Source organism: Ambystoma mexicanum, chromosome 2p (genome assembly GCF_040938575.1).
Source record: "Ambystoma mexicanum isolate Mex_15411 chromosome 2p, UKY_AmexF1_1, whole genome shotgun sequence".
Lineage (NCBI taxonomy): Eukaryota > Metazoa > Chordata > Amphibia > Caudata > Ambystomatidae > Ambystoma > Ambystoma mexicanum.
This window is the reverse complement of record NC_090923.1, coordinates 479,848,071-479,874,512: the sequence shown is the minus strand read 5'-3', so window position 1 is coordinate 479,874,512 and position 26,442 is coordinate 479,848,071. Positions and strand designations below refer to the sequence as shown.

Here is a 26,442-nt window from a genome sequence, read left to right as displayed (position 1 = left end):
TCTGTTCCCGGTTTCTCTAGTCGCTGTCGAAATAGGAGCTTCACCAGGCAAACCAACAGTCCAGGAGTTGCAGCAAGCATCTCTTCCAGTTTCTTTCATCTGTTCCCTCGTCCAGTGGTAGACTCCGCCTTCCTTGCAAAAGACCTCGCCTTTTATGCAAGTTGTTCCCATTCATTCGCAGTCTAGCTATCACTCTCACAGCAGGGCGGCTGTCCTCCAAGGACAGCCAGTCGGCCAATCTCCTTTGGGTGCATTCCTGTAACCAACGAGACTAAGCACAGGGAGTTTCGGGCACCTCCTTTGCTTCATGCCCTGCCAGACACGCTGGAGCCAGAGGCAGGCTTCACCAGTGAAGCCTGCCAAATATAAAATGACCAAAGGGACCATACTTGGTTTGGCGCACAGAGTAAATCTTAAGGACATTTCCAACAAGAAATGCTGAAAAACGACGACCAGGGCCATTTTGACAAAATGGGCACCCATCGGTGCAATACTGCAGCTGCGAGGGCAGCCTGCAGTAAAAACGCGCAATGGTAGGAAAAAGTAAACTACTACCACCAGCCATTCATTGTAAAAAGGGTAACGGAACATTGTTACACGAGAAGGTAGACAAAGGGGATACGAAGTAACACCTTTAGCATTCTATGCAAAATAGTGTGTGCTGGGTCTACAAAGAAAAAGTTAACGACAATTTCACATGACTACTCTTGGAAACAGTAGTTTATCCAAGAGAAGGAAGGTATTTAAACCTTAGCAGAAATCCAAAGGATTTCCCAGTGACACTGCACTGAGGGTGCTGTGTGTCAATGTAAAAAGATGATGCCTATGAAGTTTGTCAAGATTCCAAAACCCAAAGAAACACAGGGTTCATAGCAAATAAAAATACATTAAGGGGGTGGGGAAAAAAGGTCTTGCTCCTCGAGGATGAAAGGGCCAGTATAGAACAGTAGTTCACCCAAGACAATGTAGTTAAACATTAAGGGACTTCTCAGTTGCACTGCAAAAAGGTTCTGTGTGTCACAATGCAAAAAGCAAATGCCTAGGGAGTTTACAAGACTTCATTAAACAGTAAGAAGCACAACTTTGCACTCCTCCTGTTGTTGCAGAGTCAGATCAGCAGAGATGAACTCCTATTTTCCCATCTAAAGGCTATCCCCGGAGAAGGTCAGGTAGTGGTTCACTCTCCTCCTCCTATTGATCAGATGCTAAGAGCAAAGCTCCCAATTCTGGTCTGGATAAATATGGCTTTAGTCTGTTAGAGTGAAAGACCCTAGGGGCCTCCTTGAGATTGCACAAGTCCACTAGGTAATTGACCAGTTTGCCCACAACCTTGAAGGGTCCAACCCATGTGTCCTGTAAGGCCCTCTGCCTCGTAGGTATGATAATTAGAACTAGCTGGTCTGGCGTAAACTCTACCATGATGGACTTCTGGTCATGCCAATGTTTAACCACAGCCTGACCTGCTTTCAAGTTATCTGAAGCTTTGGTCATCATTTGTGTCATTCTCCTTCGGAGACCTGACCCATGGTCCATGACTCACTGGCTTGAGGGAAGGAACACTCCCCAACCCTTCCTTGATTAGGGCCAATGGAAATCAACCCCTTCCTGAGGGACGTCTCTATAAGCAAAGAGAAGGCATGGCAGTAGAAGGTCCCACTTTCGTCTAAGGGGTTATTCTAAAGCACCAATCACATTTTTCATGGTTCTAAACCTCTCCACCAACCCATTAGTTTGGGGATGGTAGGCTGTTAAGAACTTGTAGTTCACTCCACAGTTTTCCCACATGGCTTGCATGTCGTGCGACATACAATTGGTCCCTCTGTCTGAGATGACCTCCTTTGGAAAACCAACCCTGGTAAAGATACTAAGTAGAGCCTTAGCCACTGCCTGGGCAGTAACAGTCCTCATAGGTATGGCTTCAGGATACCTGGTAGCATGGTCTTCCACAACCAATATAAAAATTGGTTGCCTGAAGATATGGGAGGGTCTAGGGGACCAACAATGTCAATCCCTACCCTCTGAAAAGTAACTCCCACCACTGGGAGGGGCACCAGGGGTGCCACATTCTTGGCACCAATCTTACCAGAAGTCTGACAAGCATGACAGCTTCTACAGAATTTATCTACATCAGACCCCATCTTCTGCCAGTAGAAATACAGAAAATCCTCTCCCAGGTCTTCTTAAAACGTAAGCAACCAGCTAGAGGAATCTCATGGGCTAACTGTAGAAACTGGGGTCTCACCACCTGAGGCACTACAAGTCTTCTGTTGTACCCTGGGGTAGACTCAATAGGCTCACTGTAAAGGAGGCCATCCTCACAGTACGACCTTTGTTTCCCTGGCTCTTGCCCTTCCAGCCGGGAAGCTGCCTGTTGGCAAGGTCCTTCAAGAGTAGGACACTCTGACATCTGCCGAAGTCTGCCCTAGAGAGTCCACCGTCTTCAAGCAAAGTCTGCTGCTTAGGATGGTCTTTAGGATGCAGATCTCCAACATAGGGAAGGGCTCATTCGAGTTCTGTTTCCCCAGTATCAGATTCACCATTCTGTGGTTGTCCCTGACACTCAGCCTCAGCTGATGGAGGGGTCACAGGTGTGACCTTGGACTGTCCTCTCGGGATGTCCTTGTCTTTTGAACTGGCGTGACATCTTTCTTCTTTCCTGAGACCTTAGGTTTCCCCTTTGTCTCCGGCTTTGCTCTAGAGGTTGAAGTGTCCTTCCTGTGGACTGGAAGTTATAGGTTCCTCTGTAACTTCCTCTTGAGAGTCACCTAAGGTTGCCTCTCTGGCTGGCCAATCTAGTCTGCTCCTACTTCCCTTTCTGAGAGGCCCAGGGGATGCTTGATACAACTCCAAGAGTTTTCAAGTCATTCCCCAACAGGACTCTCCCAGGTACCTCACTTTGTACACTGACAGGTATTCTTACAGTCATATTGTGCACTGGATGAGAGCTGGCAGTCTAGGTATCATTTGGAGAGGGCCTCCAGCAAGTTTAGTGGGAGCCTTATGTGACTTAGCAACATCATCTTGCCTGAAAAAGGTTTCATCCACTACAGTAATGCTGGCCCAGTGTCTATAATGGCAGGGGTATCCTGTCCATTCACAAGTACATTCCTTGTAATATTCTTTGGTATTATCTGGAATAGAGTTATACATATCTACATTCTGCTGTTCCCACAGACCCAGGGATACTAAAAAGACACTGGCTGAGCCTCCAATGGGGTCTTCAGCCAAAACGTGAAAGTTACCACTAGCCATGTGAACTTCTTCCTCAGGGATGAAGGCTAAGGGGGCATTGTGGACCCCAGAAGGTTCACCTTTGCACCTGGGATCCCCCTTTCACATGTTAAGTTGACCCACAAGCATAACATTTACCAAATGTTTTGTGGAATGGGGTCTTCTGCTAACTTCCCTCTGGTTTAGCACCATAGGTTTCAATAGACTGACCTGGTTTCCCATGGGGCTTATCCTTTTACTGTGTGTGTCCCTCTTTTGGGTGGTTGGAATTTGGATTCTCTTCCATCTTTCTTGTGCTTCTTCCCCTCATCCTTTTTGTGAGTTGCCCTGTTGGCAATCCACAGGTCTGCAGCTTTTCCTAACTTCTTGGGATCAATCTCTTGAGTCAGCCAAGTGCCATCTCAGCTCAGGAGAGCAGGCATCAAAAATAGTCTAACAAAAACAGATTCCTCATTCCTTCAAAAGCAGTTCACTCTGTAACCCTTAACCCAACCATCTAAGTTTCTCAAACATTCACAGACTGAGGTAGCCCAAGAGGTACCATCAGTCTATTTTAGGGTCCTAAACCTCTTAAGATACAGGGAAGGAATTTTCCCATATCTGGCTATCAAACCCAGCTTCACATTCTCATACTCCTGTCTTTCAAGCTCAACCACCTCCATTACAGCATTAGTTGCAACCTGGGGAAGCCTAGAAAAAAAGCCAAGGAATCACATGATTCCCTGTGAGATCCTGAATCCCTTGATTGTATTCAAAAGGCACCCAACCAAACAAAAATAACAAGTTTCACATCATACTTACTCACTGCTTCTTTAGGCAGGCGAGGCCTCTTGGGACTGGAAGACCTAGAGCATCCTGGGAGGGAAACATTGCCAAACGACAATCTTCACTTCGATCCTAACCAATAGTTGTAACTATGTGGTCCTAACTGTAACCTAATCAACAGCTGTACTGTCTCACTGCTACAACTTGCCGTCTTGTTAAGTTTCAACTGTCTGCAACAGCGCCACAATGCCTTTGGCTGCTTCTGCGCTTTATAAATGCAAAAAAATAAAAGCATGCTGCATTTCCAATTCCCTGAGTTTGATGTTCTAATGTTTGGCTTCAGCTTGAGCTTACAACCTTTTAAGCAGCTTGAGCTTACAACCTTTTAAGCAGCTTGAGCGTACAACCTTTTAAATTCCATTTCAAGTCTCATTGTTTCAAGAGACACATATTGTGGACTCAGTGATGGACCTTGTGGGGGCCCAGTGGACATAGTTTGATCCTCTGTAACAGCGCCTCGATGCCTTATGGGCTGCAAGTGCGCTTAACAAATGCAAATAAATAAAAAATAAAAGAGGGGCTCCTATCCTGGGGCTCCTCTCCCTCCTCCGAATCTTCTAAGACATTAGAGTCAGACTCTAAATTATCATCCTCATTATCAATTTCCACATTCCCTTGGTTAGTCGGGGTGACAGGCCTACAACCCAAACTTTGGTGATTCAACAACCTTGTATTCAAATTCATTTTTCTTTCCTTTAACAGGCAGATTCCTGACCTTGTACATTTCTTTCAGTTGATCTACTGTTAAAATAATAAGACTAATGTATCCATATTAGCAGGTTACAATTGCTGTTCTGATGCAGCTTAGTCATGTGAAGGTTTTAGTTGAACAAATGCAAATGCTCAATGTAACAACTCTACAATAGATCCTCACTGCCTGCCACCAGTGTAAGGCAAGATTGTATTCAGTACCCAGTGGGAGACTGTTACGCTCACCTGGCTCCCACAGAGGCGTCGATCTGAATTGGACTGCTGGACTGCTGCGGTCTCCACCAATTTGACGCCCAGAGCCGAGATGACCGACTGGACTGGCCCAACTTACTACGTTTGCTTGGCCCGTAGGATAATTCTCCTGCAAATGGAGAAAGGGAATTAACCACCCGTGAAGTTGAGTGTTAACCCCCCCTCCACCTCTGCTGTTCTCCCCTCTGATCGCCTTTAATGTCCCCTCTTATAGTCTCACCTGATGGTTTGGAAAGATGAGCTCTCCATCCTGCGTTGAGCGCAGGGGCGCGTAGATATCCAGTTGCTTCACTGGTTCGAAGGAATTGGCGAGTCCCTGAACAATACTGACAGATTTCCGGCGAGACGTCGTAAGTATATAGTCTGTAAAAGTTTCAAATGTCTGACTTTCACTCTTGTCCGATTCCTTGCAGGTTGCAGCTTGACCCTAGCTAAGAGTTCCTCGTGGCAGCCGGTAACATTCAGATAAGGATTTGTATTATCCAACACAGTTCGATAGAATAATGTCAATATGTGACCTGTTGCTTTCTCCCTTCTTCAGGTGCTGAGAGAAATTATGAAGTCTCGGGGAATAATGCCTCCGGCGGTAAAATTAGGTAAGTCTATTGTGGTGAGAAGGATTCCCCTCGTTTGTTCCTTGGTTTCACCTTGCTGTCCTTTGTTTCCCCTTAGGGGCTGGGGTACGGCGAGGATGCGATGGAGGCTGCGCCGACCCGTGAAGAGGAATAGTACCCCCGGCGGTAAAATCAGGTAAGTCTATGGGGGTAACTAATATTGCCTGTTTATTCCCTTGGCTCACCTTGTTGTTCTTGTGTTCCCCTTATGTGCCGGAGTGCGGGAACATGCAGGATGCGGTGGATAGTGAAGATGCTGCGAAGGCCGGTGAGTTCAGCGCGGCGCTGCAGCAGGCGAGGCGACGCGCATAAATTAACTTCTTTCTTCCAGCTTGAAGGCGCAGTGCATTGGGAAATCAGGTAAGGATCAATGGTATTGCTCTTGTTCTAACCTTTTCTCCTTCTTTCCCCCTTTTCCTAGGAGCTCCAGACTCGAGGCGGGCGTGACAGAAGACTGGATGCAGACTTGCAGGCACGGTGAGCGTTACGCTGCTGTATGCAGAATAACGCGAAGAGTGTGCTGCTCTTCGGGCGTGGTTTAAATAGCCTCCAAAGTAGTCCCAGGTAAGTATTCCTCCCCAGCCCCACCCGAGTAAAAAATAGTCCCTAGGTAAAGTAGTCCCTTCCAAGCCTCTTTTGGCTTGGAGCTCTATCAGCATGGTCTGCATCAGGTAAGTTTTAACCATATGAGCCTGGCGCCATAGACACCAGGACTGCACCCAAATAGCCCCTAGCAGGGGCTGTTGGGCTTGCTTGGAATAACTTGATGCATGCTTCCGGGGTTGCTGGACTTGGTCTGGGTCCCCGGGGGTAGGCATCATGACAGACTGCACCTCCTGGCAATAGTTAACCCAACCTTTGGTATAAGCATGTACTACACAAGTTGTTAGAGTGACTGAGCAGCCAGGTGTATCTCAAGAGGGGTCAATGTGAGCTGTAGGGTTGTAACAGATTCACAGTGACAAGTATCCAAATAAACACTTACACTCAAGGTTTCTTGATTAAACAATGATTTATGAATTCAACAGTCAGTTGAATAATCGTTTAGAAAGGAGCAGAAATATGCAACACGAAAAGAATACTTCAAAATACAGTTTCTTTAAATCAATAGATACCCATTTGGGATGGCAAACGGATACTTCCCACATCCTGAGGTAACAAATAACGAGGACACTATGTACATTGATATATCACTAGTACATTTAGAGCAATACTGAGCTGTGTGTCAAAGAAAAGGTTTTAGGGAATAAAACAATGGTTAACAAATATTCTTTAGCAGGTAAGTACTTTTGAACCACAATGCAAAGTAAATTAACCCTTTCCCAGCTACACAAGTTGTTGAGGGATAGTTAAAGCACCAAGAAAGACGAGTCTTTCAGAGAGCCAGGACAGCCAATATTAATTGAGCAAAGGTCTAGGTGAGATAAAGCACTTCTCGCAGGTGAGTAAAAAGTCTTGCACAATGTTTTAGAAGTCTTTGTAGAAAATGAAATCACTGTAGGGCCACACGCTGGGACGCTTGTGAGGGGCAAAGCTGCATGCAACTCTGCAAAAACAACCAAGACAAGTCTCAGAGCTAGAAAGGCTACATAACAAGAGTTAAGTCCCCTTAGTTTTACAGTACCTTTGGTCTGAAGAAAGTGGTTTGAGCTGGCTTCTGCTCCTGTGTAGGTCTGCAGATCCTGTTCCACGGGTCTCAGTCATGGGGACTACTGCACTACGAATTGAAGGTCGGCATCAGCAATTGGCAAACTTCAGATCAGTGGCACTTCGTGGTTTCAGCTTCTCGCGGCTTCCGCAAATAGCACCACTGCAGTTCTTGAATACCTTATGGACTTTACTCGCATCTGGGGTCCAGCACTCTGTTGAGGTGGCTCATGCTTGGTCAGTCCTGCTTCATGGGAGTACAGGGGGATCTTCTTGTAGCTTGGGTCTAACTTAAAAAATGAGACACTCGATTCTGGTGTTCCTCTACCTGGCAATCGTTTCCTGCAGCAGCAATGGAAGTATAGCCAGCTCGGAGAGGATGTCCAGACGAGTTTGCTTTGGGTTTGATCGGTCCCACCAACCCAAGGGGAGAAGTCGTCTGTCGCAGAGCTTCTCTAGCCCAGGTGAATTCGGAACTTCAGCAATGCAGCAGGGCTTCACCAGGCAAACCAACGGTTCAGGAGTTACAGCAAGCGCCTCTTCCAAGTTCTTCTTCGGATTCCTTCGCCCAGGGGTCGACTCTGCCTTCCAAGCCAAAAGCCACTCCTTTTATGTAAGTTTCACCCATTCATTCACAGCCTAGCTGTCACTCATTCACAGCAGTGTGGCTGTCTTCCAAGGACAGCCAGCTAGCCAATCACCTTTGGGTGCATTCCTGTAACTAAGGGGATTAAGCACAGGGCGACTCGGGCACCTCCCCTCACTTCCTGCCCAGCCAGACACACTGGAGCCAGAGGCGGGCTTCACCAGTGAATCCCACCAAAGAAAACGAACAAAGGGACCAAACCTGGTATAGTGCACAGAGTCAATCTGAAGTAGGACCTTTCCAACAAGAAATGGCGAAAAAAGCCGACCAGGACCATTTTGACAAAATGGCCACCCATGGGAGCTTTAATGCAGCTGCAATTGCAGCCTGCAGTAGAAAGACACAATGGTAGGTAAAAGTAAGTAAAACACTGCCAGCAGCCATTAATTGTAGAAAGGGTAACATAAAAATGGTATGTGAGAAACTAGACAAAGGGAATACTAAGTAACCCCTCCAGCACCCTATTGTAAGATGTAAGTGCGTGCTGGGACTAGAAAGTTACAAATGTAAGTAAAGTCAATTTCACTTCACTGTGCTTGGAAACAGTTTCACCAAGAGAAGGTATTTAAACCTTTGGGAAATATGAGAGACTTCCCTGTGCCACTGCAGAGGGTGCTGTGTGTCACAATGTAAAGATGATGCGTATGGGGTTTGTCAGATGCCAAAGTCAAAAGAAACAGTTCAAAAAAACGAAAAAATACAAGAGAGTGGGGAAAAAGGTCTCTCTCCAGGATAGAAATTAAAAAGTCCTAAAGTCAAGCAAAAGAGCTGGGGGTCTCCAAGGTAGAAGGGAATTAGCACATTACTGAGAATTCTCCCCAACACACACTGGATGTGGCTCGAGCGCTGAAGTATTATGTGGACCTAAGCTTTTTATGGACTTTGGTCCTGTTAACCATGGGAAGGCCTTGTACAAGGCTTCCATCTCCAGGTGGGTATCCTGCTGCATCACTCATTGTCACCAGTTGGCAAACCGATCCCTGCAACAACAGCGTTCCTGTTTGATGTGTCCCAGCTGGACATCTGAAGGGCTGCTACGTGGAGGTCTACGCACACCTTCACGAAATTCTATTGCGTCAACAGGGATTCCAGGGAGGAGGCCAGAGTCGGCCAAGCAGTGCTGCACAATATTTTTGCTTGAAGTTGAGCCTGGTGAGGAGGTAAGAGTAATTGCTTCTGTTGAGCCTTGCCACCTCTGTCAAAGATGAGGAATACTTTGGAGGACACAATCCATTCGAAGAACAAGTTACTTACCCCTGGTAACATTCTTTCGACTGGATGTTCCTCCAACGTAGTCCTCATCTTTGACATGTAGTGTACAGCTTTGGCTGCTTCGGAAATTTTTCGGCAGAGGGCGCCCTGCGTCGATTTGATGTCCCTCAAAGGCCTCCGTCGAGAGCAACGTCATCGGATGTTATAAGTAGCACGTACGGCGCCCATTGCCTCAGTTCTATTTTTCACTCGTGTTTCAGATATGCCCATAAAGCGGGCCTGACCGTATTCAGCCTTGTTGGAACGAAATCTGTAATAGCATGGGAAATTCTACAGAGGGTTTAGGTTGGGAGAGCGATGAGGAATACGTTGGAGGAACATTCAGTCGAAAGAACATCACCTGGGGTAAGTAACTTGTTCTTCGAATGGATTGTGTTCTCCAACGTATTCCTCATCTTTGACAGACTCTAAAGCTGTATCCATGAGTGTAGGAGGGTGAAGAATTTAGACATTTGTTTTTAAAGGGCAGAATAAAGTACTGCCTCACCAAAAGCAACATCCTGAGCATGGGAAGAATCCAGGGAATAATGCTTAGTAAACGTGGGTATTGACCACGTTGCAGCATCACAGATATTTTTAATAGGGACACCCCTTTGCAGGGCTGTCCAAGTGGCCAGGCCTCTGGTGGAATGAGCACGCAAGCCCTCAGGAGGGTCCTTGCCGGCCAATCTATAGCATTCAGAAATGGTGAGGATGATCCACCTAGACAAGGTGTTTAGAAACAGCCTGGCCCAGATTGTGTCCTGTTTACCCCACAAAGAGCTGGTCGTCCACCATCACTTTGGACATTCTGGAAATATAAAAGCTTAATGCCCTCTTAGGGTCCAACCTATGGAGCCTTTCCTCTTCCTTGCTATGATGCGGAGGAGGATCGAAGGCTAGTAGCACAATTTTATAACTTAAGTGAAAGTCTGAAAATACCTTAGGTAGGAAGGAGGGTCTTACCCTCAACACAATCCTGTCCTTGTGGAATATAGTAAAGGGTGGTTTGGAAGAAAGTGCCTGCAACTCGCTCACTCTACGTGCAGATGTTATAGCAACCAATAGATTAGTCTTATAGGTCAACAACCTCAGCAGACACATGTGCAAGGTTTCAAATGGAGCACACATCAGAAACTTCAAGACCAAGTTAAAGTCCCAAACCGGAACCTGAAAAGGCGAAGGCGGGAACACATTTGTGAGCCCTTTTAGAAACTGAGTAACAAGTGGTATTTTGAAATAGGAGCATTCCTCTTAGGAGCGCTTAAAAATTTAGAGCGGTGCAAGGTAACTTAATGGTTCCAACCTGAAGACCCTTATGCGCTAATGAAAGCAAAAAGGATAGAACATCCGGAGTCGAACACTGAAAAGGATTAACATTCTTTTCTCTGCACCAGTCACAAAACCTATTCCAACGGCTACGGTACAGAGACTTTGTTGCTGGCCATAAGCAACACCTCCATCGCGTCATCCGGGAGGCCCCAATCCGATCTCAACCTTTCAGAAACCATGCATGATGGTTTAGAGTTTTCACCTCTGGATGGAGAACCCGGCCTTCCTCTGGCGAGAGAAGATGCTCTCTTTGTGGGGGACGTATCATATGACAGATGGACATGACCAGAAGGTCTGGGTACCATTGTCTCCTGGCCCAATCTGGTGCAATGAGGATCATGTGGGTTCCGAACAGTCAACCTCCTCAGAACATGAGGAATGACAGGGACTCGAAGAAACAACTAAAGTAGTGGAAATTCCCAACCCACCACAAACGCGTCTCCTAGAGCTCCTCTCGGGGGTAAATTCCCTTCAGCAGTACCACTCACACTTCTGGTTGGTACCGGTCACGAACAGCTCCACTTGAGGGGTTCCCCAAAGGGCGAAGATCTCTCGAAGGACTTCCTGAGCTAGTTCCCACTCGTGCAAGACTGTACTCTGCCTGCTCAGAGTGTCCACCGCCGTGTTCTCCTCTCCATCCAGGTGAACAGACGCTAGGGAGATTCCTTCTTGAATTGCCCAGTACCAGAGCCGCATTGCCTCTCTGCACAGTGGTAATGACTCTATGCCTCTTCTTGTTGAGGTAATACATGGCCACTGTGTTGTCCGTCATTATCAGAAACATTTTTTCCTCATACAGACGGCAGAAAAGCCTTCAGTGCTAGGCCGATTGCTCTCAGCTCCAAAAGATTGATGTGTAGTTTGGACTCCGATGGAGATCAGTGACCGCTGACCGTCAGATTGTTGGCGTGGGCTCCCCACATTGTGAGGGAGGCGTCCGTCACTAGTTATCTCCGGCCATGGTTGCAAAAGTTGTTCTTCCTTCATCAGATTGTCCTCGTAGGCCCGCCACAGAAGATTCTGTGATGCACTGACCAGAATCCAAGGTGATCTGACATCTTCCCTGAGAATTTGGACCATTGCGTTCCAAGAGCCCATTTGGTTACCATCTGGAGAATGTCTCCAGCCCTCACCCTGGGTGGCGAGCACTTTCCCAAGGATGTGTCTAATACAGCCCCAATGTACTGGAGCTGTTGGGAAGGCGTCATGGGACTTCTTGAAATTGAGGTAGAAGCAAAGTCTGTGAAGGGTGTGGCAGGTAACGTGGAGATGATCCACGGCTTGTTCAGGACAACGCGCCCTGATCAGCCAATCGTCTAGATAGGGGTAGCCATGAATCCCCTCCCCCCCCGTTCCCCTCTCCTGGGATGCACTGCCACCACCACCACCAGTTTGATGAATACACTTACGGGTGGAGATCAACCCGAACAGCAGCACTCGAAACTGATAATGCGAGCCGCCAACAGCGAACCTCAGCTATTTCCTGTGCTTTAGATGGATTGGCACATGAAAATAAGCATCCTGAAGGTCCAATGACACCAACCAGTCCTGAAGTTAGAGGGCCTGGAGGATCTGACAAAGAGTGACCATCTTGAATTTGTCCTTCCGGAGGAACTTTTTCAAGTATCTCAAGTCCAAGTTGGGTCTCAGTGCCCTGTCGTTTTTGGGAATCAAAAAATATGGGGAATACCAACCTTGGTCCCACTCCGCTACAGGCACTGGCTCTATAGCGCCTTTCTCTAGCAGGGTCAATATTTCCTGCACAAGAAGCGGATCCAGAATCCTCAAAGAGTGATTCCCCGGTAGATTGTTCTGAGGCTTCTGTATAAAAGGAAGGCAGTAACCGCGGGCTATTGTTTCCAGAACAGAAGCATCTGAAGTAATGTCTCGCCACTCCTCTAGATGCTGAGACAGTCTGCCCCCCACTGGTGAGCTGTGACACAAGGCCTCAGAGCAGTTTTGCAGAGGCAGATGGTAAAGAGGCTGCTGCTTGAGCTGGCTTGGCACCTCTACCTCATCCACGACGAGGAAACTTTAGTTGGCCTCTTTGACTGGCCATTCTTCTCGCCCTTCCAAATGAGGAGTAGTAGCAAAAAAGATCTACCCCTCCAAGGTTGTCCACTAGGATGAAAAGGCTGAGGTTGCCAAACAGTGGCACCTAAAGAATTGGCGGCTGCTTTGGAGGTCTGCAACTTCAAGGCTCTCAGTCTTGCTGCCAAAAAGATGACACGTCAAATGGCATGTTCAGAAGGCTAGCCTGCACATCAGGTGCAAACCTCGACTTCTGCAACCACGCAAACCTGCATATCACGGTGCTCGTAGCCGTGGATCTGCTTACGCCATCTGCAGAATCCAACCCAAACTGAAGGTACTCACATGGCTTCCTTGCCGTCCTTGATAATAGCCTTCGGGAATATGCACTGCTGCCATAAATATGCAGTGTTATGCAGAATTCCATGCAGTGCCCTCTGGGACCACCACACACAATTAGGACTACAGGTGTAAGCAAAACCAACCTTTGGTATAAGTCTGTACTACACAGTTTTTGGTAGCGAGCTGAGCAGCCAGCCTTATCTCAAGAGGGAATGTTAGCAGCAAATTATGTTACACAGAGGTCTTACAATCGCAGTGGTTCAAGTAGACACTTGCACTCAAGGTTTCTTGATAAAACACTATTTTTTTATTTGCTTTGATCAAATCAATGATTTAGCAAAATTGCAGATTCAATTGAAGATACATCTTTTGCTTCCTTGTTTCTTGGATCCCATTTCCAATTTCGTATTTTTTGGTTCCGTTCCTAAGTTCTGATTTCGTCTTTCTCTGCCAACTTAATTTATTCTATCTTGTGTTGTTTACTTCTCCTAGTTCCTGGTTGGTTCCCTTCTTCGTTGCAAGATAATTTAGACGAGAGTCAGTTTAGTACATTTGTCTAGAGCTGCCTTTAGAATTTTCGCCGTGGCTAGAGACCAGGAAGTTTTTGCACCACTCAATAGGCAGCTCCACCAAGCTTCTTCACAGCACACTTTATTCTATTAGTGGCCCAAGGTAGGCGGCTTTTCTCAGTTTTGTAGTAAACGGGCATCTCATCAGGAAGTGTCTCACCGATTCGATTGCGGATTCATCTTTGCATAGGCGACAGTGATTTGTTCATGATAGGCCTCTTACAGCATGGATTTCATTTGTTGGGAGTAGGTTTAAGCGAGCCCTTAGGAAGATGAGTCTCAATGATTTGTCAGGAAACCTTTTTGAGGATCTGCACAGCGGAATGAGGTTTATTGGACTGAAAAGGTAGGTGAACAAGTAGCTTGTTTTTCTCAGCCAGAGCTTGTGTTTCAATCCAGTCTGCCTGGTCCATTTTCCGCTTCACTTTTGTTGGATTCTGTATCAGGACGTCTTCCGAGCATGCAATGTTGTCCAGTTGGGATCTTTTCCTGGCTGCCCACTTATTTATTACACAGGTCATTTAGAAAACATTCACTAGAAGGAGGGAACTTAATATTATACACAAACACTTCAGTACCAAACCAGTAGATTTTTGAGTAAATTTGGCTCCCTGAAGTAGGAGCAAAATGGCATGTCAGTCACTTTAAGTGGGAGTAAAAAGACACAAGTTAATAAAATGGATCACAAATACTTTCTTAGGCAGTGCAAATAGTTTCAGTTCACTAGAAAAGTCAATTCAATAGGCCTAGGCCAAAGTCAATGGGCTAGTGTCTTGGATAGGAAAGAGCAGTTCTGGTAGTAAACTGTAAAGTCTTTGCCACAGTTCTCAGCAGTAGTTTGTATGAAAAAGAATCTTATGTTGGGACACAAGCTGATTAGGCCTGCTAGTTGGGAAAGTTTCACAAACTTTCACTGTGAGAGGTTTCTCTCAATCGGGTTGGCAAAGTACCTTAATATGAAGAAAAGATGAAGCTGAAGACGTTGGTTCATGGCAGTTCCTGCAGATCTCACTGTTCCTGAGCCTCAGTCGTGGGGACAAGAGGGAGGACGTTGGGGGTGGGGGGGGGGGCGTTGGGTAGGGCTCCTGCACTGCACAGGGACTGGTAAAAAAAAAAAAAAAGCTGGCAAATGGAAGATCTTCGGTTCGAGTAGCTCTAGTCAAGCACACAAGCTGGTGTCCTTCCCCATGGTTAAACCTAACCAGCTCCGAGAATGGTATCCAGGTGGCTTACGGGTTGATTGGTCCCACCAACTCAAAGGGAGAAGTCGTCCTTGAAGGGGCTTCTCGGTCGAGATTAACTTGGCAATTCGGAACTGCAGCAAGGCTTCACTGGGCAAACCAACGGTGCAGGAGTTGCAGCAGCCGTCCTCTTCCAGCTCCTCTTCGGTTCTTTCGTTCCAGTGGTCGACTGCCATCCAAGCCAAGAGACTTGCCTTTTAAACAGTTTTCTCCCTTTCATTCCAGCCTAGCTGTCACTCACCCAGCAGGGTGGCTGTCCTTGCCGGACAGTCAGCCAGCCAATTACGCCAGAGTGCATTTGGGTCTCCTAGGAGACTAAGCACAGGGAGTTTCAGGCACCTCCCTCACTTCCTGCCCAACCCAGACACTCGGGCGCCAAAGACGGTCTTCAGTCCTGAAGCTTGCCAAAGGCGTAAGAACAAAGGGAACAAACCTGATTTGGCGAGGCAGAGAAACTCTAGAAGGACCTTTCCAAAAAGAAACAGCTAAAAAAGAAGACCGGGTTCCGTTTAAACAAAGGGGCTTTTATGCACCATATTGAAAAGCACGGCTCCCGCGATTTTTAGCTACCAGTGTTCACGGTCGGGAAAAATCATGGTAGTTCGTTGTAAAACCACTGCCACCAGCCATTTCAATAGGAAAGGGTAGCATTTGACTGCAAGCTGAGTATTTAGACACAGGGAATACTATGTAACCCCTCCGGCACTCTATTGTAAGATAGTATGTGCTGGGTCTAGGAATTTGGAAAGACTAGTAAAGTCAATTTCACTTTACATTCTCTGGGAAACAGTAGTTTATCTCAGAGAAGGTATTTAAACCTTTTGGAAGCCTAAAAGAGATCCCTGTATCACTGCACTGAAGGTGCTGTGTAACACACATGAAAAGATGCCTATGGAATTATCTAAAACCCCATAATCAAAGAAAACAAGAGTAAAACACACATCAAAATACAAAGGAGTGGGGAAAAAGGCTCACACTCATTCTAGGTAAAAAAAAAAAAATCAAGTGCTCAAAATCCAGCAAAGTTGGGAATGAGCACATTTATGAGAATTCTCCATAACATGGACTCCCACAGTTGGCCGACTTCAATGCCATACTCCCCGCCGGAAATACCTTACAAGCCCATCCATCCATGTGCTTATCGTCCTTATCAGGAGGGATGGTAGGGTACGCTTCGAGGTAGCCGTGGCTGCCTAGACCAGCAGAATCTTGAGAGGGTAGGTTGACGGGTAGCCAGGGTCGCTACTGGAGGGCAGTATTTTCTTTTAAGAGACTTGTTCACTGCCGGATTAGTCTCTGGAGTTTCCCAATTCCTGGCCATCCTTTTTTGCAGAGCCACATGGAATGGTAATACAGGATCTGTAGGTGGACCCTTGTCCAAAATGTCCTTAAGATCATCCTGATCATAAGGCACAGGCGGTCTAGACCATCCCAGATACTCAACCACTCTCTGTTAGGCAGTAACCTGTGCTGTTCCCTTAGGGACCACTGCAAAAAGTTTAAGACCACATGAGTAAGCAGTAAACCCAATTGGTAGCAGTCAGCACCACCCAGATTTACCTCTCAGACCTCTCTCAAGAAGAGTTAGGCAGTATATAGAGTATACAAAATAGGGCTAAAAAATACAGTAGAACAAGCAAACACTGACCAGAGCTTTGGTATAAAAGTATATAATTATTTATTTAAAAACACACTTCTGAATATACACTGGCACTAATATATCAAGCAAGTTCAAACAGTCACTATAAGTATATACACCTCCGTAGTTAATTATTTCGACAAGTCTAGGTTAAGACACCACTTATTTAGCAAAACAGAGGTGAGCGCTTAACCGTAGATGGCACTCCAATAATTCGTTTAAAAAGGGAGAGAAAAGGCAGAGTATGAAAATAACAGTACCAACACTTAAGAAACCACAGCAAGTCAAGAAAGGCAGGGTCTACTGTAGAGCCAAACGTTCATAGGCCAGGCCCACCCTTGGAGAGCAAGGCGGAATGTGCCCAAGATCACACAGTGGAAATGCACTCAAAGTCTTTGTAGAAAAGTCAAAAAGAGGTTGGATCAGTTCAGAAAGGCAAAGTTAGCAGGTCTGAGGTCAACCCAGTTAGAAAGTCAAGGATTTACGGGACACCTTGGACAATCTGTTGCAAGGCAGACCAGGCGGGACAAAGTACCTGAAATGGTGAGAAAGCTCCAGCGGTGGCAGTTGTTCCTGGCAGCGGGTGCAAGTCGTGGCTTCGACCAGAGGAAGAGATTATCTCGACGAGGAAGAAAGCTGGATGTCGTTGCACTGTCAGGGAAGAAACCAGCCGCGGAGTTCCCGATTAAAAGGTACGACCCTTTTATTTGCGGTAGTGGTGAAGCTTGGCTATCCGGCCGCCGGGGTGCTTGGCACGGGCAATTCGACCACGAGACGTCCAGGAAGGCGAAAAAAGGCAAACTGGTTGGTCCCACCAGCTCAAAGGGAAGAAGACTCTCCTGGAAGAATATCTTCTCTGTCGTCAGGGAAGTGGCGAGTACGTACAGCAGGGCTCCACCGGTGGTGTTGTCGTTGTAGATGGCTCAGCTTCACCCCTCTTTGGATTCTTTAGGTCCTGTGGTGACTTGTGAAGTTCCAGTCCCCAAAGCCCTGCTTTTATGCAGAAAAACACCCATTCAACAGCCTAGCTGTCACTCACACATGCCAAGTGGTGAGCCGGGCGGCTCACCACTGGGCCAATCACACAAGAGTGCGACTTGAGGTGCCAAGGCAACTCAGTCCAGGGTGCCTAATCCCCCTCCCACACATCCTGTAGACCCCAGACAGAGTGGCACCATTTGGAGGGCTTCTGTGGAGAAGCCCGCCAAAAAGTGGAACAAAGGGCTCGACTTGGGTTAGAGTTTCAGAGGAACACAAACGCCATTTTAAAACTGAGTCCTGGCAAAAAGACCCAACCAGGGAATAAATATTAAATAAATAACCCGGCGGTATCTTTAACATTGCACCAAAAAGTGGTGCGTTTAAAATCAATTGGAAAATCCCATAGTAAATATTCCGGTGGAATATTACGCCTGGTATCCACTGCCACCAGCCAGAAACTTGACAAGGGGGGACTGGACAGTGCCCCCTTGGAAAACAGAGCCAGGGGTAATCAAATTACCCCTACCAGTACTTCCACAATATGATGGTTTGTACTGGTTCTGTTCAAAATTTGAGACTAGTAAAGCCAATGGTGACTTTACATGCCCTGGGAGACAGTAGTCAGTCCCAGAGTATGGAGTGAGTTTGTTTGGGGGTCACTATGACACCCCCGTGTTACTGCACCGAGGGTGCTGTGTAACACATACCAAAACACATGAAGCCCTATGGAGTAAAAGACCCCATAGTCCATAAAATACATTTACAGTCAAAGGACATTCTCAAACCATGCCTAAGAGTGGGAGAAAAAAAGTCTCTTAGCAGGAGAAAAAAAATAAACCCCAAAAATCCAGCAAAGCTGCTGGGGGACTGTGACACTTCTAATGGTTAGACTGTATGAATTAGTAAGAAATTAAGAGACTTCAGTCAGTAAGTAGTTTTCTTTGGACTGAAAGAGAGCCCAATTCTTTATTAACAGAATTCTTTCTGTTCAGAAAAACCATAAAAAGGATACTTCTGCTTCCGTGTTCTACAATCCTTCATGGGAAGGATCGTCTCGTCTGATACACCAAGTTTATAAGGGTAAGCTCTACTCGAAATTCTCCTTAAAGTCCTTTTTTTAGTTATCTTGGTCTTACTTCTGTCTTTGCCTCTTTTCTTTATTCTTTACTTGTATTTCTGTTTCTCTTCTATTGACTATTTGATCTTCTTAGACTGTCTTTTCTTTGTCTTTTTCTGGTTCGCTCGTAACTAAGCTGATAAAGTTTATTTGTCCTCGTTTTCCCCTCAGACTTCGAGCGTTTGTCTCTCATTAAACTTGCAGAGCTTTAGTTGGCTTGAATGTTTCTCAATCACACTGCTGGCGTATGTTTCCCTTTCAAAAAAAAGTTCCCTTTTTCCTCACTACTACTTTGTCTTACTACGGTTCCTGGCTTGGTGACTATATGATGATTTGTTAAATTAGTTTTCCCTGGTAAGGAAGAGAACACATGTGCAAACTTTTGTATGACATTAGACAATTCTGTTTTTTGAACTCCTGACAAATCTGGATTTACATTTAGGCCCTCCGCACCAGTTTTCTTCTTTATTTGGAGAAATTGTTCTTCTGTAGTTTCATTCACGGATTTCATGGCCATTGTTGGTACGGGGGATCTCCATTTTTTTTAATAAATTAACATGATATGTTTGATAAGGAAGTTTACAGTCTGTCTGCTTCACCTTGTAGGTTAAGGGTCCCAACACCTCTTGAATCTCATATGGACCTTTCCAAGTAGCTAGCATTTTGTTCTCTGATGTAGGTACTAACACGAGTACTTGTTCTCCCTTCTTGAAACTACGCAACTGTGTATTCTGATTGTAGTATTTCTCTTGTCTTATCTGTGCTTGAAGAAGATTATCTCTTGCAACATTTTGTAACTTTTCCACCCTTTCTTGCAGTTGGGAAGCATACTCTGTTAGTGTAACCTCATGGTTCGGTTGTTCTTCCCAAGATTCTTTTAAGAGGTCTAACAAAGTACGAACAGGTCTTCCAAACAATAATTCAAAGGGGGAAAACCCTGTTGACGACTGTGGAGTATTCCTGAGTGTCATTAGAATCCATGGAAGTATTCTATCCCAGTCCTTATTCTCTGGGGAAGTCGTTTTCTTCAGCATCTGTTTGATGGTACTATTATAACGCTCTACTAGCCCATCAGTTTGTGGGTGGTACACAGCGGTTTTCAGATGTTCTATTTTCAAGGTCTCACAAACTTGTTCTAGAACCTTGGACATGAAATTCGACCCACGGTCGGTGACAATCTCCCTGGGTATCCCGACTCGTCCAATGAAAGGTATGATGGCGTCACAAATCTGCTGGGTATTTGTGGCTTTTAATGGAAATGCCTCGGGGTATCTGGTTGCATAATCGACCACTACAAGAATGTATTTGTGGCCTCTTCTGGTCGGTTCCAAAGGTCCAACGATATCTATTCCGATTCGACTGAATGGTTCCATCACTAGGGGCATAGGTTGAAGTGGTGCTCTTCTTACATTGGCTCGGTTCTTCCGCTGACACTCTTCACATGACTGACAGAAGCGAACTACCTGTTGGTATATTCCAGGCCAATAAAATCTATCGAGTATCTTTTTGGTGGTTTTCTCCGTTCCTAAGTGTCCTTCACCAATTTGGATGTGAGCCACCTCCAGAATAGTCTGATAGAATTTATGGGGAATCAACAGCTGTTTTACGTCTTCGCCATTCCTGGCCTTACTTAATCTATAGTACAACCCATTCTCCTTGATGAATCGTGGTCCTTCTCCCGATATTTTTTCTAGAACTCGTTCTCGAGCATATTGCAGCAAAGGATCTAGTTCTTCAGCAGACCGGAAACTGTCTCCGTCTTCCTCGATTCTCCAATCTACTGCTACCGGGGAGACATTTTTGACTCTCCATTCTTTCTTCAGAGAACGTCTGACCTTTTTACTTTTTAGTATTTTAGGGATTGTACTAGGTATTTCATCACTATGGAACGGGGCCGTTTCCAACCAGCTCTTCTCAATCTTATGTACTAACTCTGGAAATTTTGGTATATCGGAGCCAATTAGAAATGGTTTTGGTAGATGTGGTAATACTGCGGCCTTGACTCCCATTGTTTCCCCGACTACTTTGATTTGTATTTCCTTAGATGGGTATGCCCTTACATCCCCATGTACACATCGGACAGGAATTTTCTCTGAGGAATAACAATCGTCACCTACCAGCTCTGATGTTAACGCCGTCTGTAGACTCCCTGAGTCGACTAACGCGGTGGTGGGTTTTCCATCCACCTCTGCGTCACAGGTATACAGATACTGCGATGGTCTCGCATTCATCGTCTCGGTAATTTCATTTCCTTTATGTGATTCGAGTAAGGCACCCTCCATTGGCTCGGCTCTCGGCTTTTTCGGACAAAATCTCGCTAAATGTCCCCAGTCCCCGCAGTCAAAACATTGTGGACCTCTAGGTGTAGGAGTAGCTTGACGATAATTCACCGGACCCTCACTGGTAGGTCTAGATCGTACGCAATCACCTTCTGATCGTCGTAGCATTGAGTGAGGCCACCTTAGTGTAGAAGCAGACTTATTCAACAAAAGGGGTGGTTTATAGCTTGTCGGGTAGGTCATCACTTTCCCTTGTCCCGCCTTTTGGTAAGCCGAGGCCACTTCTACAGCCTCTGTTAATGACAGCCTGGGGTGGTGTTTGACCCACTGCTGCACCGGTGCAGGGAGAGCTTCAACGAACTGTTCCAGAATGACTTTTTCGGTCATTTCTGCTTAAGTAGATGTACCAGGCTGTAACCATTTCTCTGCTAATTCCTTTACTCGATAAAACAATTGCCTTTGGGTTTCGTCCCCTTTCAACTTGAGCTCTCTAAATTTCACTCTAAGTTTCCTCGTCGTGTCCCATCCGTTCCAATACCACCCTTTTCATGTCTCCATAGTTTGTATCACCGGTAGGGTTTGCTGCTTGATATGCACATTGCATTTCACCGGTCATCAATGGTGCGATGTAATGACACCATCTCTCGGCGGGCCATTGTGCATTCCGAGCTACTCGTTCAAAGTTCACGAAAAAGTGCCCTGGATCTTCGCCGGTCGAATATTTTTGTAAGACAGAGGTGGGGACCTGAGGATTGTTTCGTACATTGGTAACTTCGAGTAGTTGAGCCTGCTGTATTTGTAAGGCCTGCTGGAAGGCCAATCTGTCAGCTTGAGCTTGTTGTGATTGCATCTGTAAGGCTTGCTGTAAGAGTTGCTGACCCTCGCTTAGGGTCTTAATCAGCTCTTCCATGGCGTTCTCAGAATCCCACTTCTGACACCAACTGTGACACTTCTAATGGTTAGACTGTATGAATTAGTAAGAAATCAAGAGACTTCAAGTCAGTAAGTAGTTTTCTTTGGACTGAAAGAGAGCCCAATTCTTTATTAACAGAATTCTTTCTGTTCAGAAAAACCATAAAAAGGATACTTCTGCTTCCGTGTTCTACAATCCTTCATGGGAAGGATCGTCTCGTCTGATACACCAAGTTTATAAGGGTAAGCTCTACTCGAAATTCTCCTTAATGTCCTTTTTTTAGTTATCTTGGTCTTACTTCTGTCTTTGCCTCTTTTCTTTATTCTTTACTTGTATTTCTGTTTCTCTTCTATTGACTCTATTTGATCTTCTTAGACTGTCTTTTCTTTGTCTTTCTGGTTCGCTCGTAACTAAGCTGATAAAGTTTATTTGTCCTCGTTTTCCCCTCAGACTTCGAGCGTTTTACCCTTTGTCTCTCATTAAACTTGCAGAGCTTTAGTTGGCTTGAATGTTTCTCAATCACACTGCTGGCGTATGTTTCCCTTTCAAAAAAAAGTTCCCTTTTTCCTCACTACTCACTTAAGGAAGCTCATTTGTTTTTGCTTTTAAAATGTCTTATAGTTAAAAAGACTTCTTATAGTTCGTAGGGTTTGACTCCTCCTTATTGATACCACTCTGCCCCTTTTAAGAATATCTGCCCCTTTTGGGGTTAACTTATCCTGTTCTCTCTCCTTGCCGACTTTCCTATGCTTCACAGCCTTTGACTCCTCCTTATGATACGGAGTGGTTACCTTGGAGTGGCGTCTTCCCCTTTCCACTCGATCGATGAACGAGGGCTCATCTGCTGCTCCTCCTCTTCCGAATCTCCAACCTTCACTCTCTCTATGCTCTCGATACCTTCACTTCTCGTCGTGAAGACCGTCTCTTTCCCTCCTTCACTCCGCAGGCGGGAGCAGCTCGCAGCGATCCGCGCCTCCTCACAACACGGTACGCGGCACCAATTAACTATTATTGAACGTTTAACTTTAACTATGCGCAACGGCGCAACGGGACTCTTGTAATCTCCTCTTCAAACCGCTAACCTAATACGCCCAGCTGAGACCGTTGGGCTCGACCTCTTCTTCCTCGCTCACCGTTTCCTAGGGAACGAAAAACAGCGTTAGAGGAAAGGTGCTACATGTTTTACTTCCTGCTTTTGCATCTCCACGTCAGTAAGACTTTATGGTCCGGCTTGTATTACATGAAAGCAGTTTCTGTAATAAGACATCCACATTGTCACAGGGACTCACTAGGTTTGGGAAATTAGCCTTAACAGAGAATTCTCCCTAACACTCTCAAAATAAGTTGCCTGTAAGAGGAGTCAGAATGCTCCCCCGGGTCGGGTTTGCCGAACTCCAGCTCAGGAGAACGGTCTATACCACTAGCATTATGCAAGGAATCACAGATCCTGCATCCTAATGAGGCATTCAGGCACATTTGTGAACTGGAGACCAAAAGGAGCATCATCCTCATCCGAACGTTCCTCTTCCTCAAAGATGGAAGTGCGGGACTTAAAAAAAATCCTTTTTTGGTAGAGGGGTACACTTTTTCTCTCGTATAGTATCCAGAGGCTTCAAAGTCATCGACTTAGAAACCGCCTTTTTCTGAGGTTCAACAGTCACAGGTATCTGCACTGGAAAAATTGGCACAGATGGCGTCAGCAACGGCATCTAAAGCATCGCCGGTCTGAGCAGGGTAGAGGACCAGATAGGCACTACTGACTGGCGTGGCGCCAATTACTTTGAGGGCTTCGAAGGTTTGGAAGATTTTGATGGTGTCGAAGACCTCGATTCCTCTCCATGTCTCTAATTACCCTTCAAAACGTTGTCCAAGTGAGGCCCCGAGGGTTCTCGATGTGGATCATGGCATTTACCAGGGCTCGAGGGCGCGCAAGTACTCTGGTTAAGACCGCTCACTGCCGGCTTACACAGAAGGCGCCTTGCCCAGTTTATAAAAAATTTTAAGCATCTCCACACGGAAAGCTTCCCATTGTGCCGGCGTCGATTTCTTGAACGGGCATTTCACCTTCTCAAGGGTGTCGCCTGAGGAAGAAGACGAGGAAGGCGACCAGCGGTGCCTTCTCCTCTAATGCCTCGACGAGGACGACGATTGGCAGGAACCACTCCTGGACCTTGAGCGCTTTTGCCTTCTTCCGCCAAGGAGAGTCGGCTCTCAACTCATCGGTCGAAGGCCCAGCAGGTCGGGACTTATGGGGCTTGGACACTTTGCCTACCTTGAGTTTCCCCTTATGTTGCCTCAAGGCCTTTCCAGTCAGAGTGACACTTGGAGCAGGTATCAGTGTCAAGGCCCTCGCCAAGGCACCACAGGCAGATGATGCGGGTCCATCATGGATATCTTGGAGCCGCAGTCCCCGCATTTCTTGAATCCGGACCGAGGTGTGGTTGGTGTAGAAGAAGACATAACGAAACCTTTAACAGCAAATACTTCAGAAGTATGAGGCGTGCCAAGTTTCACAAAGCAAACATTTGCAGAAAAATTGAACTGAGACAACAGGCACTGTGCGAGCTACTTATAACATCCTATGAAGTCACCCTCGACGGAGGCCGTCAAGGGACATTGACTCGGGTCCATCGACGCAGGATGCCCTCTGCCGAAAAAGCTCTAAAGCAGCCGATGCTGGTCACTACATGTCAAAGATGAGGAATACGTTGGAGGACACAATCCATTGAAATAAGTTTAATTACTTGCAAAAAAAGTTGGTTGGTAACTAATTCAGAGTAAACAGTTACAAAAGTTATTACTTACCTTAGAAATGTTCTGCCATTCTGAAAAGTATATGTAACATCTTTCTTTCCTTAGAAACTGTTTTGCCAGTCTAACAAAGTAGATGTAAGGTTATATTACTCACCTGTGATTTGGTTGGGCATCTTCCCAAAAGCAATGCTGTTGGTTTCACTGCACTATTCCTGTTAGGATAAATGTATGAGTCCCCCACTGGGTCGTGCTTCTCCTGACTTGCCGTTAGCCTGTCCAAAATAAGTCTGCCTTAGGTTTTACCTACCTAGAATAACTTTTAGTCATTCATTAAGTGTAACCCCTGGGTTTGCTTTACCTGGTCTGTTTTAGACAGACAAAAAAAACAGTTTTAGGTTTATACCTGCCTTTAAGTTACTTATAGCTACTGTAAAAATTGTGTACGTTTTGCTTACCTTGAGTATAACTGTGGTATCCAAAAATAAGTTTGAAATTCTTGCTTCCCTTACTCTGAACTGAAAAGCAACTGTAATTGAATATTACACCCTAAGGCCCAACTCCTCTAGAATAACCGTTATCCTGAATCAGAGTTATAGGTTTATACTGTTCCTAGAATCTGTCAGAAAAGTATATTGTCCAGTTGATATTACTATGTGATTTCTTGCTGAGTGTCGCGGTTCAACTGCTAGGGTCTACTAACCTTATATTACTGAAAGTAATCTAAAAAGTATCTATTGGTTTGACTTCCCGAGAACTCCTGTCAGGTGTTCCAAATAAGGTTATATTGCTTCGGTCTGTGTACCTTCAAGCATAGTGTTGTGCTTTACTATAAGGTGTTTATATGATCTGTGATAGCACTTATTTCCCCCAAGATGTATCTGGGCCGACTGTACTTAAACCATTTATGTTTTACAATACATAGTATAGACAAAACGACAAGTGAGTGAGTGTGGCACTCGCTTGTCGTTTTGTCTATATTGTTTTTAGATGACGCTTTGAAAAGTATCTTATCGACCAATATTTTTGTACCTACAAGATGACAAGTCCTAGTGACAGTTTGGAACTGTTCTATGAATCATCGTAATTGATAACCTCTTTGTAGATTCACAAGCATCTGAACTCGAAACACCAAATGAAGTGTCGACAAGCTTTGATATGGGTTATATCTATCCATAGCTCAAACATCCTTATGCAATAAACCCTGTGGAAAGTCTGAATTGATTCTGCTCACTCACAAATGTCAATAATTGTTTTTGGTTATGCTTCAGTGTACAGCTCATCATACTTCTGTATACTAGATGCTGTGGTCGAATGTTTTAATTGAATTGTATGTACAGCTGAATTTGTCTTGTGTATATGTTAACACTATGTTTTACTTTTTAGAACAAAATTGATTTTATTTAGATATGTGCCTTACTGGTGTAATCTAATCATGTTACACTAGGTTTTAGCGCCACAAAGTAGAGGTAGCCTTGACTCCACTTTGCCTTTTTTCAGTATTGTTCCACCCTCATGAGTCAGGTCCTGCGTAACCAAAAAAGAGGGCATCACAGCCTTTTCATTTTGACTGAGTAGTCTTACATTTACAGTAAGGCGTTTTGCATTTTAACAGACACTTTTTTTAACCTTACTTTGCCATGAAATTATATAGGAGTGAATATTGCAGCACACAGTGTGTGTCGATCTATTCTCCAAATTGATACCCGCAGTTTCGAATTGTTGATTTAAGCAAAGCCACAGCCAAGCTGCCAGAATGTGAAGTGCACTTATCCACACTTGCCCGCATTCATATAACAGCCTGTCAGCCCTGCAACAACTATGACTGTTGTGCACACTGCAAAGGGGATGTTTAAAATTCCAGGAAGGGAGGGGCTCAGGAATAAAGGAGACTGCTGTAATCGTGCCTCTCCAGCAATATCTTGCTGGGACCACTCTCACCCGATTGGCAACCTACAGGTGACCTATAGGTAGTAGGGCTGTACCGAGCTGCCCTACCTGGCAATTGGCAAGTATTGCCAAGCTTCCCCTTCCAATCCATACCCCCACAGACCGCTCGGCACGCCTCCG

The 26,442-nt window shown here is 45.6% G+C and overlaps 1 protein-coding gene across 2 annotated transcripts in view; it reads right to left on the bottom strand.

Annotated features, from left to right (window-relative positions):
- The window catches only part of IPPK (inositol-pentakisphosphate 2-kinase), a 322,707-nt gene that overhangs the window by 28,097 nt on the left and 268,168 nt on the right, over positions 1–26,442 (bottom strand). The window lies entirely within an intron of this gene.